Source organism: Neovison vison, chromosome 1 (genome assembly GCF_020171115.1).
Source record: "Neovison vison isolate M4711 chromosome 1, ASM_NN_V1, whole genome shotgun sequence".
NCBI lineage: Eukaryota > Metazoa > Chordata > Mammalia > Carnivora > Mustelidae > Neogale > Neogale vison.
Genome location: NC_058091.1, coordinates 249,561,819 through 249,580,821, shown reverse-complemented (window position 1 = coordinate 249,580,821; position 19,003 = coordinate 249,561,819). Strand labels below are relative to the sequence as shown.

Genomic DNA, 19,003 nt, shown 5'->3' with positions numbered 1-19,003 from the left:
GATCTATTGGGACTGTTGTATCTCAAATGTGATCCACAGACCAGCAATACATGCCTCACTGGGGAGGTGTTAAGACAGGCAGACTCAGGCCCTACCCTGGACTAACTGAACTAGAACTCCACTTCAACACAATATTCAGGAGATTCATACACACATTCAAGATTAAGAAGGACTGATCTAGACTCCGGGTAACTTGAAAGCTAGGCATTCTGGCTCTGGCCCTCTTTCTCTTATAATTTACTACAGTGAACCTTTTAGATGATCAGTGTCTACTCTTTTAAGCAGAACAGACTTAACCGAACAGTTTTTAATTGAGTGCTGTTGTTACGTTTTCAGACACAGGAAATCAGAGAATGGTCAGTTTCATGAAGACTGATTAATAAAACAACTCACATTTGTTTTAAAATTACAACAGAAATATGTGAAAAGTGTCTCCTCCTCCCCCGCGCCAACCCCTTCACAGAGACTGTGTGAATACAGTTCATTAACTCTTGGGACTGTAAAATGATAGTCAGGATTTCCTGATAAACCCTCGTGCAAATGACATAATTCCTTTTGAAGAGGAAAGCCAGAACAAGTTTATTTCAGATTTCCAAGAACAAAACAATCTCACATTCAAAGAAAGCAGAGTCAATAATGTTGGTAAGATTTTTATGAAAAATGTACTGGGAAAAAAGCAAACTTGGATAGGATTTAACATTCAAAATGTTAAGCTAGAAGAACTTTGATATCATCTAAATGCTATCATGTAACAAAAACAAAATTTAAATCCACATGAAACTTATTTTTTTAAAAAACAAAGAATAAGGCTCTCTCACATAGAGCAAAAGAGTATTTTCAAAGTTTAACATACAGAAAAAAAAAAAACCCACCCTAAAATAGGTAACATTTTTAGCAAGCTGGTTTAACACTCTGTCACTTTGCAGCTGAACTTCGACAAAAATAGCTCATTTTAATCCCTTACATAAGAACAACAGATGTGCTGGCTGCAAATCACGTTTTTGAAAAAGACAATCTTTGCAGTATACGTGTAGATATGTCAACCTTATAAACAAGCATGCTTCCCACACACAAACTGCCAGATTGTAAATTTTTTAAACCTATCTCTTGTCTTTCACACAACTATTATCACACAACACTTATTTTTCTGTAATTCCTGCATACATAGCTATGTTCACATTCTACACACTTTTAGGGTGCCCAAAGAGAAGCCTCCAAATCCTCCCTCATAATCCCATCCTTAAGTAAACCACCTTCGTCAGGAAATTCACGTTTTTGAAAAAGACAATCTTTGCAGTGATTCAAAAATCACGTTTTTGAAAAAGACAATCTTTGCAGTATACGTGTAGATATGTCAACCTTATAAACAAGCATGCTTCCCACACACAAACTGCCAGATTGTAAATTTTTTAAACCTATCTCTTGTCTTTCACACAACTATTATCACACAACACTTATTTTTCTGTAATTCCTGCATACATAGCTATGTTCACATTCTACACACTTTTAGGGTGCCCAAAGAGAAGCCTCCAAATCCTCCCTCATAATCCCATCCTTAAGTAAACCACCTTCGTCAGGAAATTTGTTCCTTCAGCTAACTATACCACCTTCTTAAAATCATGTCCTCTCAGTCTGCTCTCTTTGGAGAAGGAGAATATCTGGATGAGAATAGCTGTTTGTCCTCTGAAGTGACCTTTCACGTTGAAGGCTCTAATTAAGCCGACCCCAGACTTCCCTTCCTGGGAAAAGAGTTTACCAGTTCTTCTTTCTTTTGTCTACACAGTATTTGCCTTCTTACAAACTGTGCTGAATCAATTTTCTTTTATCAGTCTCCTTGGCTTTCTGGTAGGCAACTGATTAGTTTAAAATGCAAAATTACAGCATTACCTACTTATTCAAGAATTACTATTTTGCAAAATATGAACAAGTCAGTGAAAGGGGATGTAAATATCTTGATCAGATTAAAACATCCTGTCCCAAACTTGGCTAGCATTTTAATTATGGCCAAAGAGCCCTAAAAGAATTTCATGTTACTGACCATGCATTCTTGTCATCAAGATTTCAGTGTGGGTAAAAATATTATCGTATACCACACCACCCATCTGTAGTCAAGGACATCCTCATAGTGTATTAGCAAAATATAAAAGGAAAGAACTGCTTATCTCTTGGGTATGCTAAAGCCAGAATGTTGGAAGCAGATACTTTCCTCACTACTACATGACCAAAAAAACGTTAAAAATTAGCCTGTGAAACACAAATAGTTTTATTTTGATTTTCGAATATTGAAGTACAATATAGTATATTTTTTTATTAGTTTCAGAGGTATTTTTTTCATTAGTTTTTTTATTAGTGATTCATCAGTTGCATATAACACCCAGTGTTCATTTTATCACATGCACTCCTTACTGTCCATCACCCAGCTACCCCATTCCATACCTACCTCCCCTTCAGCAACCTTCAGTTTGTTTCCTAGCACTAAGTCTCTTATGGTTGGTCTGCCTCTCTGATTTAGTCTTGTTTTAGTTTTCCCTCCCTTCTCCCCATATGTTTTGTTTCTTAAATGCCACATGAGTGAAATCATATAATAATTGTCTTTCCTTGACTGGTTTATTTCACTTAGCAAATACCCTCTAGTTCCATCCATGTCCTTGCAAATGCTAAGTCAGAATGACTAAAATTAACAAGTCAAGAAACAGCAGATGTTGGCGAGGATGCAGAAGAAGGGGAACTCTCTTACACTCCTGGTGGGAATGGTGCAACCACTCTGGAAAACAGTATGGGAGTACGGAGGTTCCTCAAAAAGTTAAAAATAGAGCTACCCTTTGACCCAGCAATTGCACTACTAAGGGATTTACCTAAAGGATACGAACATAGTGATGCAATATAACATCTTAACTTGTTTTTTACAGTTCCACTTTTATTCATGTTAAACAGCTGGTGCAATCAGAAAATTCATCAACAAGTGGCTGCTTGCTGTTTTTTTTCCCAACAACTTCATTATGGTGTCATGAATATAAAATATATATACCTGTTTTAAATGTACATGTAAATTTATTGAATTGTGCGTCTATCACAGCGTAATTTTAGAGTATTTGCATCACCCCCAAAAACCCCTCGTGCCCACTTCTAGACTCAGACAACCACTATTCTGTCACTATCAATTTGGCTTTTCTGGACAATGCACACAAATGGAATCATGTAACATATGGTCTTTTCTGCCTGGTTTCTTTGACTTAGCATAATGTTCTTGAGGAATATTCATGCTATTGTATGGGTCAGTATTTCAATCCCTTTTACTGCTGTCTAGCATTCCACTGTATGGATACAACACATTTGCTAACCAATTAGTGCCCATCTGCTGGGTTGTATAGTGAATTTATGTTTAACTTCTTCAGAAACTGCCGAACAGTATTTCCAAAGTAGCTTCACCATTCAAATTCCTATCAGCAATGAATGAGGTACAAATTCCTTCACATCCTTGCTAATATTTTCTTTTTTATTATAGCCTATGTTACCATTCTACTTTAAATAAATACAATTGAGTATGTTTGGAAATTTTGATATAATTTCACAAGTCCTCTTAAGATGCTAAACAGTGCTAGAAAACCAAACTGACCATTACTGTTGTACAAACAAACTGATAACCTCTGAAGGTTTCCAGAAGGTAATAACAGAAACAGGTCTGGTAGAGGATGTGGGACTGAAGGAGAGGAATTTCTTGTTTTTGTCATTTATTTTTTTGCTTATTTTTTTAAATTTTAATGTTTGCTTTTGTTTGATGGAAGACACACTTTTATAAAAGCCAACGGGAATGACCTAGTTGAAAGGGAAGGCTTATAAGTACCAAAAATAGTAATAATCTCTAGTATAAGATTCCTGAGAAGTCAGCCTGAGAGTGAAACCAGAATGTGAAGAAAGAAGAAAAGCACTTCTCTTGTAGCCTGAGAAAGAAGGGCATAGAGTAAATGGACAGCGAGCAGTGTCCTCTCCCATACCTTCTATTTTCTTTGTGAAACAGGAAGTGGAGGTCAGCTGTGCACTCAGATATTTGGGGCTGAGATAGCACTGCAGAGCCCAGATGAGGGAACTGACATGAGAACCCAGTGGATCTCCAGGTGACATTTAGGGCTTCTCTAAGGCAGAGGACCAGGATGGACTAGTAGTGGGACCTATCGGCCTGCCTGAGGACTTTTCCCAGCACCCCGAGGCAGCTGAGAGGCTCATTCAGAGGCTGGATTCATTAGGGTTAGAGTTTATTTGTCAGATGTAGAAAAAAAAAATCAGAATGGCAAGGGAGTTCAGAGGATTGTTACACAGATTTTAAATTACAGACTATGGAATCTATGCTGGATGAACAGGAATTGAGAAAAAGGAGGACTGATAAAGTAAGAAGCGGGAGAAAGCAGTAAGATCAGGGGACTATGGATGTCCAGGAGGTTTCACAAGACAAGGGAAAAGAGCCACAGGGACAGCAATACATCAGCTGCCTGTGTGACTGCAGGATCAGTCGTTTGACTGCCAGTAGAAGGGAGGAGACAGCACGCTGCATAACTGAGGGAGGATAACCACACATGCTGTAATGTCAATGTCATCCTCTGGAGCTGTGCAGTGGATGGCCCTCTTAAAGACTTTTCTACTATAACTGCTTGTCCAGCAATGCCATAAGATGCCCAGAATCCACTGAATTTCATCCAAACCCACGTTAGTATACAAAGATTTGCCTGGTTCTAGAAAGTATGGGAAAATATGTAGAAATTCCCATCAAGTCACACAGCACTTGAAGTTAGGCAAGAAGGCATTTCCATTCTCAGAAACCAAAGAATTGCAACATGCAGTCAAGTGATCACACTGTGTAGGAGCTGCAGATATAAGTGAGGGTCACAAAGAAGTATAGACTGTACATAGCCAGTCTAACAATCCTGGCTAGGGGACCATCTCCTTGTAGAGATGGAGGTTTTTTGTTTTTTGATTTTTTAAAATATTTTATTTATTTATTTGACAGGGAGAGAGAAACACAAGCAGGCAGAGCAGCAGAGGGAGAAGGAGAAGCAGGCTCCCCCGCCAAGCAGGGAACTGGATCCCAGGACCCTGAGATCATGACCAGAACCTAGGGCAGACGTTTAACCAACCGAGCTACCAGATGCCACCAGTAAAGGAATTTTTGACAAAGCAATTACAAATAACATTTTTTTAGCACATCCTATCATGGTTTTAATTGAGAACTGAGTTGGTTTGCCAACTAAAAATCTTTGATCACAGATATAACTAGACCACGCAGAGAAGGCAACCCCAAAACTTAATGGGATGGTTTCCTTAGTTTCCAACAGTTTCCTTAGTTTCAATACAATCTGCCCTGAATGTCTGCAGATGCAGACTTCATGCTGACCAAATATTCATCATTAAATAAATTCAAATTTAATTGAGAGAATAATTATCTTCCTTGATGGAAAAGCATCTGTCAACCTCAGAAATTTTTAGAATGAAGTACAGAAATGTTTAAAGGAATCAAAACCATTATATTAATATTGTTACTTTAAAGAATCTGTGCAAAAATTATGTACCTATAATGTTTAACAGCTTTTGCCCCATTCTATCAGACTGTTTTGTAACCACAATTTAAAATAAATAATTAAGTGATCTATTTAGAATGATTTTTTTTAATTTAAATTCTAGTAGCCAACATACAGTACAGAATGATGGCTTTTTCCAACTTAAAATGTGACTATGCTTATATACAGAACTGGACCATTTAAGTGAACTTATAAATTTAAAAGTTTATTTATATATTTAGTTTTTAATTAGCTCCAACAGAGTTATTTGAGTATCTGCAAAGGTTTTTAAGTCATACCAGTGAAGTACTTAAAAAATTACATGCATTTAATATAAAAAGGCAGTTTAAAAGATATGGGGGTGTTTCATTAAATATTAAATTGGAACCAAATATTATTTAAAGGCTTTTAAAGTGACTACTAAAATCTTCTCAATTAACAGAGTAGAAATATCTATAAATTGGATTTAAAAGTCCAAGGACTATGCCCTAAGGAACTGAAAGCAGGAACTTGAAGAAATATCTATATATCCAGGTTCATGCAGGATTATTCAAATAGTCAAGAGTTGATGCAACCATAGTGTCCATCGACAGATGAATAAACAGAACACATACACTGGAATACCATTCAGATCTAAAAAGCTAGGAAATTTGGCACATTCTACAGCTCAGATGAACCCTGAGTACATTATTCTGAGTGAAATTAGCCAGTTACAAAAGGAAAAATATTTTATGATTTCACACACATGAGGCATCTAAAGGAATCAAATTTATTGGAACAAAAAGTAGAATGGTAACTGTCAAGGGGTATGGGGAAAGGAAAATAGGGAGTTTATGACTAATAGGTATGGAGTTTCAGTTTCACAAAATGAAAAAAATTCATGGGATGTGATAATGGTTCCATGACAATGTGAAGATACTAATACCACTGAACTCTACTCTGAAAAATTATTTACAGTGGTTAATTCCATGTTATCCGTATTTCACTGCAATTAAAAATGTATTTTTAAAAAGCTCAGGGAATAAGCAGGATTTTGAAAGTTATATTTAAGTACAGCAAACCTGAATTTTTAAGACCAAAACAAACTTTGAGTCTTTTTCATACACACAGTCACCACTGAGGGCACTGAAAAACACCCTCTTGCAATAGTGACCACTTGCCTTGTGATGGAAATTTACATTGTCATAACTGATTAGAGTGCACACAAAGCTGCAAGGGTATTCTTGAACACACTGATTGACTACATACTTAGACTCTCTGTAGGGTAAATTCTTAGCACTAGAAGTGCTGGATCAAAAGTCCAGTTTGAAAAATATTCAAACATTCTCAGAACTGCTCTCTGAAGATGAACTGATCCTCACACCTTCTCCAAATAAGTACAGGCAACTGGTTTAAGTTTTACTCACTCACAGGGAGAAAAGTGGTATCTCACTGTTGCTGAGTTATGAATTCGTTGTCCTTGTTTTTTGGCAATGAATGAAAGAAAATTAACTCCGAAGCAGGTATTTCATATTGTAAAACCCATTCTATCAGTTATTTCTTTATGCTTAAGTGCTAAGAAAGTATGTTTGTAAAAATGTTTACAAAGGAAAAATTAAAAGTCAGAGATAAAGTTCCAAATGGAGAATGAAAGAGAGCTAGAAAAAAGTGAAACAGAGACTGAACTTGAAGACCCACCTCCCTCCTCAGCCCTGCGCTATTCACGCAATGCTCATTAAACCCAAGACACAAATCATCACATCCTCGGCTTCTGGAAGCTTTGCCTTTTCATATCAGACCAAAGCCCTTTACACCATTTTAATGAATCTTGTCAAAATGCCCCAAGGGTCTCCTGCTACCTCCAGGTATGATCTCCCAACTCCCCCAAATTCTGCAAGAGTAATCTTGCTTTGCTTTGGCTTCTCCTAAAGATGAATCTCCTAGCTATGTTCAGTTAGGGAGAGATTCTGTGTACACTGACAGAACAGTAAAGACTTTTGCTTCTTCAGATAAATGAATGATTATTTTAACTATCACAGTTGTATTGCATTTTTTTTTCCTAACATAGTATCATTATTTAAGATCTCAGTGAAAACATGGACTCAGTAAAGAAGGACCCCTTTCACCATTCTCTAGTCTTTCAAATATAAGACTACCACTGACATCAAAGAGCTTTGGAAGAATGAAGAGGCAGGAAAGATAATTAGGTGCTGGCTAATGAGGCAAAAAAATTGCTATCTTTCATGTCATGTTTCATAAGGATGAAGGTCATCAAAGTTGTGGTCCTCAAATTCATGGCCTGTAAACTGAAAGCAGACTCTCCCAAGAGCACAACCAATTAACTCACTTTACATGTAACAACAAAAAGCTGAAGATTAAAAACTAAAATGATTATTTAAGCAGAAGGAAATTGTCACTTTTAGAGAAGAAACTTAAAGAGACAAAAATATTTTGTCATGAGTAATAAGGGGGGCAAAGACATAAATGATTAACACAAAAGATGGATCATTTGCAAGTCAAATCCACAAATCATCAATTTTTAAGATGTCTAAGAAAAATAAATGGTACTGTTTTTTAGGTGTGAATAATTTCAGGAGAAAGTGGGATGTGCTCACAAAACATTTACACATTATCAATAAAGTCAGATACAAAAACAATGGAAATCAATGCTGGAACAGATCTGATTTATCTCCTGATTCAAACACAGGAAGACACCAGACTCAATTATAGTGGCAAGGAATAAAATCTTAGGCGCAACTTGCTGACAGCCTTCGTAGAGTAATATGGATTCAAAGTGCTGCTTTCTCATTGAAATTTGTGCTTACATCATTTCCTCCTTAGCAATTTAAGCAGCCATGCACACATTACTGAATCAATCAAACCTAATAAATCATACTCATCCCAGGAAATAAGACACACTACCTGTTTTGTGATTCTGTCCTGACAACTTTTAGTGTAACAACTAACTAGAAAGGCTGGGATTTCTCCCAAGGAAAGAGTGAATGCCATGTGATTTGTTACTGGGGTTTTAATTATTTGGGAGTTTTAGAGAAATGCTAAAGTGCAAGGAAGACGATTGATCATACAGACTTCTAAGGGGACATGGTAGCATTTGTCAAACAGTGAGCCCTTATCTTTGTAACTTGCTGCATAAAGAAGAGCAGGTGGTCAACAGATCTTGATGGCACTGATGGTCCTGCATGGGTAGTGGTCTACACTCAAGAACCAGGTCATTCCTGGCTCTCTGGTTGGAGAGAGACATAAGCACCAGGAGAGGCTCAAGAGCAAAGGTATATAACTGCAACATTTCACAGAAAAGGTCACAGTACTATTGTACTAGCTCAGTAAAATAAAAATGAACATATCTTAAAAAACCAGCAAGTTTGTAATTGCTGAGAATCCCATGAAGCCTGACTGGTATGGGTACTGGGGGAACTTGTTTCATGGATATATCTACAGAAATAAAAGGACTAAAGTCTTTGGTTCAGGAAAGTAAACCTTTTCAATATTCAGACTCAACAGAAGAATAGAAAAACAAATATTCACTGCTTCAAGCTAAATTAGTTGTTTAGAAGATCAGATGGAAGAAGTAGCTTACAACACAGTAAAATTTCTTAGAAAATAATATTATAAATAAAAGATTAAACCTGAAGGACAGAGACTAGAAACCAGAATGTGAATACTGTGAATTCCAAAATTAAAAAAACAAAACCAAAACAAATAGAGAATTAAAAAAAAAAAAACAAAACATAGAAAAAAATTCCTAAGCTTAGATAAAAAGTAGTTTTCACCTCCAGTTAAAATGGCTCACGGTGTCGCAGAGAGGAATAATGGGGGGGTGGAGGGGGCAGAAAGAAAAAAGACTCCAAAGAAGAGCCTCATGAAATCTCTGAATTTCTCAACCTTAGATTAAGAGGAAAACCTACCTCTCCATTTCCAGAGAGAGAAAAAAAGAAAAAGAAAAAAAGGAAAAGGACAGGCTACCTATAAAGAAGACGAAATAGTTTGGCATTAGTTTTATCCTATGTGGTATGGGGAGTTAAAATACAGTGAAACAACATCTACAGGTGATTAATTTGTAATTTTTGAGAAAGGACTCTTCAAATAAAAGTCATATGATAAGACTGAACTTAATAACATCCTGAGATAATGTCAAGAACTGAGAGGGTATAGGGGGTATTTGTTATAATGAGGACATGGAAATGGATCATTCCTAAGAACTTTGCTCAGGACTGGGAGATGTAAACATGTAAAATGTTTCAGGGTAAGAGGAACAGGTATTCTTTAATTTTGTTACTGTATAAAGATTGTAAGAGAACAATAGAGGCCTCAATACAATGGTGAAAGATAGGAAGGTTATCACTAGTTTGATGACAAACACAGCATTTCTTAAATCAATTAAGGAAGAAGGTAATGGAAGTAGTGGTATCAAAAATAATTTATTAGCACTAAAAGTAACAGATTTAAAGAGGAAACCCACATAATGACATATACATAAAATGGTGTGGTAAACTATAGATATTGAAACCACAATAAACGTAACCATGCTTAGTTTCTAATCAAATAATTTGTAGATCTGACTGAAAAAACAAAATTTGGTTCTATTCTGCATATAAGAAAACCAACAAAATGAAATGAGAATGTGGCAAGTGGAACAAAGAAAAATCAGGAAAATCGCAAATGGAATGAAGTAGAAGTATCAATAATCAATATCAAACAGAGTGGAATTCAAAAACAAAAGCCATTAATTGAGTCAAAAAAGAGTATTAGTAAGGTTAAAAACAACAATCCATTAAGAGGATGGGCTTACATACTAAAAACTTGAAGTGAAATACCAAGAGCTAAAACTTCTAGAAATATGAGGAGAGCTTAAAGGTATAAAGGAGATCCTTCCAAACTTCACAGAGCAGGTAGACATAAAATAAATAAGAGGAGCACAATCAAAAAGCTTGCCTTAATGGAAAGATTTAAAATTGTATACCACATAAACACAGAAATGTAATATTCTACTTTTCATAGAACATTTATTAAAGTGATCAAATATTGAATACACATTGTTTCAGTGACATTTAATAGATTTCCTGGGGTTTCTACTGAGTATTTTCTCTTCCACAGTGTGAAACTCTAAAAATTGCCACAGCTCCTTGCACAGATGGATTTTAGGTAATGTGGTTGGTTACATTCACTAAAAAAGAACAGCGTGTGTTCTTTTATTGAAGGGATCAAAACCAGCAAATGTCCGATCTGCGACATGAAATTCAGTATCTCAGAGAGAAATTTTAGCAGTAAAAAATTTCACACCAATGTGGTTTGTTGTAATCTGTAGCTGTGCTATCCAAAACAGTAGCCACTAGCCACATGTGGCTTTCTAAATTTAAAGTTTTAAATTTAAATAAAATAAAATAAACATGTAGTTCCTAATCACACTAGCCACATGGCAAGTGCCTGAGAGCCACATGTGGTTAGTGGCTACTGTACTGGCAGCACAGAGAACATTTCCACCATCCCAGAAGGTTCTCTCGATGCACACTTGAGTGGCAGTCTCCCAACACCATGCAGAAATGGGGAATGAGAAAATGCCTCGTATTGAGACAAGAGTTCCTTCTAAGAGGTTTGCACCATGCATTACCTCCATCAGGTACAAGGTTACCTGCACAATAATTTCATTTGGTTGGCATTAATAGCTTTCCTTTAAAGATGATGATGACAGTAGGCACAGAAAAGTTAAATAAAATTGCCCAAAGCCAGAATTTAAATGACAAAAATATCTGACACCAAAAACCATGGCCTTAACCACCATACTCTGCTACCTCCCAGTAGTATTGACAATAGTGTATGTATGGGAGCAGTTTCTGTGTTTGATCATTGGTTCTTGTTCTGCATTAAATGTCCATTTCTGCACACATTTTTCTTCTTTTTAAGGTCATAACCCTTTTACTCAGCTAAGAAATGAAGCTCAACTTATTAAACACTTCAATGGCATTTTGATATGCCTCCAAAGCAAGCCACCATGCTTCAGATGGCCTGCATGTCTGCCTGGATTTACACTTTCTACTATTTTAGTGTGCAAATACTTTTCACCTATGGGAATTCTGTTTCGTCAGACACTCCATGGCATCACAGCCTAATCTGTTTCAAATCACAGCAGCTTAGCTTCTATTCTCTAAGTATGGGGGCACTGGAAACAAGTATCACTTAACACTGGGAGAGGCTGCAGTGCTGGGGTGGGACACAGACAATGCTAAGTGTCCACAAAAGCAGAGATAGTATCTACAGAACATGAAACCTTTACTGTTTAGTAAACTTCCAAATAATCTACAGTGTAGGTAGGTGCTGGGCTTTACTGCTCACTTCCCAAAAGGTATCAGGGTCATATTAGATGATGCATATAAATGTATTCTGAGCACTGTAAAGTATTATTTAAATTTATTTGTTTCCCGTAACAACTTTTAGACATGGAAACATTTTGGGACAACTTGATCTGATCATGTGATTAAAAGAAGAAAGTTCAGAATGTTTCTGCAACTGGCCCCAAGCCAAAACCCCATCTGATATAAGCTTAGGCCTCCTGACTTACTCTCTAGCAATACTCCAACACAAAATGGTAATTAGCAGCTTACAACTGATGGCATCTGGGATGTCAAGGACTTTTCATGACAAAATTGCTGAGCTCAGGTCCAGAAGTCTAGTCTAACTCAGTATTTCCCAAAATGAGATCAATGAGACACTAGTTTCAGGGAATAAAGTATTATGTCAAAGAGGAATTCTGCGGTCAATTATATTAGTGTTGAACAAAGACAGAATGCGTGTGTGTGCATCACACCTATGTGTGTGTGTGTGTGAAAATATAGGACTCTCAGGAGCCTTTAATGTACTTATGTGCATTATAAATTACCAAGAGGATACTATAGTAGGCAGTATTCAAATTTATTTGCTTGTATTTTTATACAACAGCATTCCTCAAAACTAGTGTGGGATGAAACACACTTTGGCAAACACTTATCTAACTTTATCAGCAGATGAGTCCCTTGTCGTATCCTCAAACATGGCTGCCTGAAATAGATTTAATATGATGGTATCTTTTGTGTAACTGGCTTTCCTCCAGGTGACATCACTATCACCATAAATATCATGGAGAACTTTAGAAATTTGTGACAAGACCGTAGCACTCAAACTTTCTTAGCAGTTGCCAAACTATTATCTGGATGACTAATGGCATTCCGAATACTTAAATGATCAAAGTTCAGAGTTCTTCTGTTATTCTTCTATACATCAAAGAGCACATCTATTCTACTAGGACCTAAAATCTGATGACCCATAACTGGTGACAGAAAATAAAGCACATGGTCCCATATTCCTGTGTAGGATTTGCCAGCAATGCAAAATAGAGGCAACAGTGACATGTATATAGAGAAAAAGATATATATAGAGAGAGAGTAATTATATTACTACTATGAATATATACAAGTTTTTACCTTTATAAAAAAAGATTTTATTTATTTATTTATTTGACAGAGAAAGAGAGAGACATTGAGAAAGGGAACACAAGCAGGGGGAGTGGGAGAGGGAGAAGCAGGCTTTCCACTGAGCAGGAGCCCGAAGTGGGGCTTGATCCCAGAACCCTGGAATAATGACCTGAGCCAAAGGCAAATGCTTAATGATTGAGTCACCCAGGCAGCCCAACTTTTACTTTTCCGTTCATCAAAACAAAATCACAACATAAGTACTATCACTATGCCCATTTAGATGAAGAAACTAAGATAACTTGCCCAAAGTCACAAAGATAGTAAGTGTCCAAATAAAAAGATCTGATAAAGATTCACACAGTTTGCTTACTCAAATTTATTTTTAAAGCTACTGACAATACTGAGATGAGGTGTCTAAGTTCACTCCACATCGTCTGGCCATTTTCAAGGTAGTTTATCCTCTGCCTGAAAACCTCCAGAGGTAATCTACCCTATTTTGTGGTTCTAGCTTTCTATACATAGAGAAGCACTTAGCATAGTGACTAGAGCACAGGATTGCAGGCAGGCAGTTCTACATTCACAACCAGAACCCAGCTTCCAAAACTACTTGCCTAGCTTTTTGACTAAGTTCTTCTAACTCTGCTTCCTTATTTGTAAAATGAGTATAATAAGAGAAATTTACCTGTAGCTAATGATGTGGATGTGAACATGTCATGGATAAAAACTTCACGAGCTTAGCACAGCACCTGGCTTTCACTAAACGCTCAGCACCTGGTAGCTGTTCTTCTGCTTGGAGTTGTTGTGGATATTAATAAAGATTACTGAGCACTTTTGAGTTTACAACACACTTTCCTAAGCTTGATTTTATTGTGGCCATTACAGTGCCACAGTGAGGTGAAAGATGAGCAAAGCAGAAAAACCTGCAATAAGCCTCACTGCGGCTTTATTCCTCATAATTATATATGGATACAATTTTCTTGGATGCGAAAGCTGGAAGAAACCACTTAAATGGATACCAGGATCCTTCCAAGAAATAATACACTTCCTTACAGAGTTATTTTCTCTATTATTCAAGCTCCCTCTTTCCCAAAGTTCTGTTTGGAATCAAAGCCAGGTTTCACAGCCTGAAAATTAATACTGTGCAGCCAGAAATAAATTATTTTGCAAAGAGAAATACCAGACCCACATCATTTTTACTCAGTGAAAAAAAAAAAAATCTCCCTTTCTACCTCACCAGGAAGTACACTGGTCAAATATAAAAGCACAACATTTACCATTTACATGGTATGTAAAACAGAGCACCCCTTTTGATTCACGACTCTTAGCCATACTGCTCTGGCAACAGAAGCAATGTCATCCATTTGTGATTAGCCATGACATTACCTGGTTTTCAGATTATCTATTTGTACCACAGCCTCTATCTCCTAGCCAGGAGACGACGCCTTATACCACAGAGAGCAGGCCCTTGGTGGGGAGAAATGATGGCACAGAATACCTCAAGACTGTCAGTATCTGAGCTTAAGGAAGAGGCTCTGATTGCCTAATGATGAACATCAAAGGAAACCCCAGTTAAGTGTCCACATGTTTCCAAACTTTGCTAACATTCCAGATATAGAAAAACATCCTGATGCTTAAGTAAATTCCAAAATTTCCAACCAGATGTTGGTAAGGTTGAATATGTGTCTCTGATTGTCTTCAAAATTTATAATATTATTTTTATCATTTTATATTATCTATTTTTATCTTTTGTCCTATATTAGCAAAGGAAATCAAACTTGACATTTTCTCCCAGAAAAAAAACCTCTGGAGTTTCTACAGAAACTTACTCAAACATTTCCCATTGTCTTTTTTGGTGTATAAACCTTTGCCTACTTTATTTCTACTCAGTAAATAAAATTTTTCCAGTTGCTGGGTAACTGAAGAATGCTTATCTTAATTTATAGACAAGAAAAAAGACATTCCACAGCATTTCCTTAATTAATCACACACATTTTGAGGTCAACTCAACTGACCAAAATAAAACCAAAGGGTTCTATTTTAATTACTTATGAGTTTGAACAGTTGAAATCCACAGGACTGCTGTCATTGTGTTCAATATTGTTTCATTCTACACCTGTACTCCCAAAAGAATGGATTTATAGAGTCCACGGAAATCATGGTCAAAATACGTTTTGAGCCATGTGGACAAAAATGTTAATATATTTGGCCTGTCTTGCATCCAAACCCTATTTCCCATTTAGGAGAAATCTGCATTGTGTGAGTTTGGGGGGGAGGAAGTGATGTGGACACACACTTAGAATTTTTCTCGGTAGAGGAAACTAAGGATTAACTAGGAACTAACAAGCCAATACCTTGGCTGAATTTTGTGCTGGCAGCTTCTGCTGGTTCCTACCTATTCTCCAGACTTGCTTCTCTATACAACCTATGGATTCTGCGTCTACCCAATGCCCTTCTATTACATCTCTTTTGTTACTATTTTTAATTCAGTGAGTCAGGTTTTGGTTTGGTTGGTATATTTCTGCAACCAAGACCCCAGCTGGTAACAGGTAGCATCCTATTCACAGTGAAAATCTGAATGGAGATTTAAACTGTTAGCTAAAGTGTAAGGGCTCTAATGTAAATTTTCCATTTATGTTCTTGTAGGCAGGGAATGAAATTCATAAGTAGCTATTATTCTTTGCCCCTGTGTTTAAGTTTTGATTATAGTTTTAGAATATTAAAATATATTAAAATATCCTGGGGGTGCCTGGATGGCACAGTTGATTAAGCATCTTACTCTTGGTTTTGTCTCAGGTTGGGATCTCAGGGGTGTGAGATGGAGCCCATCATGTCAGGCTCCTTGCTCAGTGTGTCGTCTGCTTAAGACTCTGCCTCTTTGCCCCTCCTCACTGTGCTGTGTGTCTCTCTCTCAAATCAATCAGTCAATCAATCAATCAATCATTAAAAGAATATTTTGCACTGGAGCCCCAATTTTTCATCTTTCCTAGGTCACTTGCAAATACAAATTAAGCTTTTTAAATGAGGCTTAAGCATTACAAAAGTACTCATGCTTGTTTTAGTAAAGATCCCTATAACCATCGATAATGTGAAAACCTGCCCTTGCCTACTTCATACTAACTTGCCAAGTTCTAAGACCAGTTGTGAGGTTTCTAAAAGATATGAACAAGAAGCTAGATGGACTGCACTAGATTTAGGGTTGACATTTATAAATAAAAAGCATTTTGGGTTTTTTTTTTAAGATTTTTTATTTATTTGACAGACAGAAATCACAAGTAAGCAGAGAGAGAGGAGGAAGCAGGCTCCCTGCTGAGCAGAGAGCCTGATGTGGGGCTCGATCCCAGGACCCTGGGATCATGACCTGAGCTGAAGGCAGAGGCTTTAACCCACTGAGCCACCCAGGTGCCCCTAAAAAGTGCTTTTTAAAAGGTGACATCCAGCAAGTTATGGAGAAAATGAATACTAAGTAAAAAATGAGATTCAGGCTTTTAAAAAATGGCCTGAATGAGGGCACCTGGGTGGCTCAGTCAGTTAAGTGTCTACCATTGGCTTAGATCATGATCCTAAGTTACTGGATCCAGTCCTGAGTCCCGCACTGGGCTCCCAGTCTGTTTCTCCTTCTCTCCCTTCTCCTCCCCCAGCTCCTGCTCTCTTGTGCTCTCTCAAATAAATAAATAAAATCTCAGGAAAAGAAAAAAGAAAGAAAGAAAGAAGGAAGGAAGGAAGGAAGGAAGGAAGGGAGGGAGGGAGGGAGGGAAGGAAAAGAAAGAAAACTTCCTTGAATGGCTGACTCTCTAAACAGAACGAAGTTGACAGTCCCAAAGCAATCTGCTCCATTTGGGGCAGCAGCCACAGGAAAACTTCAAGTCAGCTCATTCCAAGTTCTGAATTTTCACATTTTTTTTTTAAAGATTTTGTTTATTCATTTGACAGAGAGATAGAGAGAGCACAAGCAGAGGCAGAGGCAGAGGGAGAAACAGGTTTCCCCCCTTGTTGGGCTTGATCCCTGGGCCCTGGGATCACTGCCTGAGCCAGAGTCAGATGCTTAATCGACTGAGCTACCCAGATACCCCTGAATTTTCATTAATTGTGTATTAAAACTTTAATGAACATCTCAAGATGAGTAAGTTCATGGGACACATAAAATATGTTGATTTTAATTCATGAAAATATTCCAAACATTGAATAATGAGTTTCCTGGGGGGGAAAATATCAGGAAATTTTAAATATTTGGTATGAATCGATGATTCTCAAAACATTTTACTTTAAGTGATAATAGGTGGGAAAAATTTGAAAGTATATAGTAATTCTCATCAGTAACACAATCCTCCTCATTGAGGAGATGAGTCTGGTTGCCAGTAGAGGCTACTTAACAAGATTTCAATTCTGCTATCATGTCTGACTTGACTGCTATGAGTTAACATTTTCCACCACATATGCAAGAGAAGCCTGTGAGCAATTGGGCTGTCTAACATACCCCCAGAAACTGAACCTCATACGGAATGGCCAATGCATAAAGGGGGAGAAAAAGTAACTTTTTATTTTCGTTTAATGTAGAAGTTCATTCTGTTTTTCAGATATTCATAGAATTACTGCTATTTTTTTAATATATTGTTATACCAATCATACTTGAATGTATTCATTCTTATTTATGTTCTCTCTCTGTTATTATAGGTTCTTTTAAGTTATTGCTACTTAGGCATTAAGCAAAGAATATTAAATATTTTAGCATACCTAGAAATTAGATACTCACTTTTTAAGCAGAAATCTTAAGGGAAAGAGTACTAAAAAGGAATTAAAACTAAAATCTTCTGTATAAGAAAAATGTCCATAACCCAAACTTCAAAAGCTAACAGTCTAAGGGAAAGCTATATGATAGAAAATATATATATATGTATATGTATATATTATACATATATACATAAATACATGTGTGTATATATACATGTACATTAGTTTTTTATGACATTTAAATATATACACATAGGTATATACATTCATACGCCATAAAGAATATCCTGAATATGTAAACAAATACAAATGAACAAGATACCTGTAGAAAAATAAAAAATATATTAAAAAACAGTTCACAACTATTGGGATTTTATCAAGATCAAAAGCTTTTGCACAGCAAAGGAAACAGTTAACAAAACCAAAAGACAACTGACAGAATGGGTGAAGATATTTGCAAACGGCATATCAGATAATGGACTAGTGTCCAAAATCTATAAAGAACTTAGCAAACTCAACACCCAAAGAACAAATAATCCAATCAAGAAATGGGCAGAGGACATGAACAGACATTTCTGCAAAGAAGACATCCAGATGGCCAAGAGACACATGAAAAAGTGCTCTATACCATTCGGCATCAGGGAAATACAAATCAAAACCACAATGAGATATCACCTCACACCAGTCAGAATGGCTAAAATTAACAAGTCAGGAAATGACAGATGCTGGTGAGGATGCGGAGAAAGGGGAACCCTCCTAACTGTTGGTGGGAATGCAAGCTGGTGCAACCACTCTGGAAAACAGCATGGAGGTTCCTCAAAATGTTGAAAATAGAACTGCCCTATGACCCAGCAATTGCACTACTGGGTATTTACCCTAAAGATACAAACGTAGTGATCCGAAGGGGCATGTGCACCCGAATGTTTATAGCAGCAATGTCGACAATAGCCAAACTATGGAAAAAACCTAGGTGTCCATCAACAGATGAATGGATAAAGAAGATGTGGTATATATACACAATGGAATACTATGAAGCCAAAAGAAATTCATTTCAAAAGAAATGAAATCTTGCCATTTGCGACAATGTGGATGGAACTAGAGCATATCATGCTTAGCGAAATAAGTCAAGTGGAGAAAGACAACTATCATATGATCTCCCTGATATGAGGAAGTGGTGATGCAACATGGGTGCTTAAGGGGGTAGGAGAAGAATAAATGAAACAAGATGGGATTGGGTGGGAGACAAACCATAAGTGACTCTTAATCTCACAAAACAAACTG

The 19,003-nt window shown here is 36.9% G+C and overlaps 1 protein-coding gene across 1 annotated transcript in view; it reads right to left on the bottom strand.

Annotated features, from left to right (window-relative positions):
- Positions 1-19,003, bottom strand: part of FBN2 (fibrillin 2) — a 247,344-nt gene that overhangs the window by 178,799 nt on the left and 49,542 nt on the right. The window lies entirely within an intron of this gene.